Raw genomic sequence first — 985 nt, 5'->3', positions numbered from 1 at the left:
GTCAATATGAACTTCTACGGCGATGAGCAATTGGTATTCAAAGAAGAACCTTTGTCGTGGGCGGCAAAGATTTCTGCTGTATAAACAGTTCAACCCGTAGTTTAGTTTGGTGTCAGCACCGGAAAGAAGACTATCCCCTCCGGACTCAAAGTAGGGAAATAAAATAGAAATAACAAAGGAAATAATACGATGTCCATAGGGAGCCTCAAGAATTCAGTGCTTTCCTCTCTCTCCTAATTTAATATTTTCTCTCTAAGCGGAAATGCAACATCATCCTATAATGAAAAGCTGAGCTCAAATATGGAAGAAGAATTTAATGTTAATCCAAGAGAAGCTATCTCCCAAGATATTTAACTGATTGAAACATAAATTAAGCTGCAACAGTTCCAAGTAAACTGTTATAATTAATAATTGTTTTGTGTAGGTGGGGAGGTTGTTTTTGCGCTAAGCACATTTCAGAATTCCTTTGTCAGCGTACTGTTTGGGCGCAGGCAAAGATGGCATTTTCTGGTGCAGAAGCTCAAATCGTAGCGACACGGTTCCGGTTTCAATCCCACTGCCTTGTATCTTCTGCAAGCGTCTCCTATAATATATACATATACATACATGTATGTATGCACATAACTGTATATATATATACGTCTAGTTAGAATAGAGACAGCTGATGAAGGAATATTCCAAGTGGCTTTCCGTTTTCCTATGTGTTCGTTCCGTTGTCTGTAGTTCATTGTTCTAACCTCCTGTACCCCGATATGCATATATATACACATGTAGATGTAAGTATGTACATATATGTGTGTATACATGTATATATATTCTTTGTATTATTACATTATTGAACGCACACGTCCTTTTTTGCAAGTAAGTCTACTTTATTATTCTGACGTGACTCTATCTTTTTATCTATTTATCTATCTGTCTTCCTCTATCTTTCTATCTATCCCTCTGTCCTGGCCTCTACTTCACTGCTATACTCTTCTGTCCC

The sequence above is a fragment of the Octopus bimaculoides genome, chromosome 12 (genome assembly GCF_001194135.2).
Source record: "Octopus bimaculoides isolate UCB-OBI-ISO-001 chromosome 12, ASM119413v2, whole genome shotgun sequence".
NCBI lineage: Eukaryota > Metazoa > Mollusca > Cephalopoda > Octopoda > Octopodidae > Octopus > Octopus bimaculoides.
The sequence above is the reverse complement of the archived record's forward strand: the minus strand, read 5'-3'. Positions refer to the sequence as shown.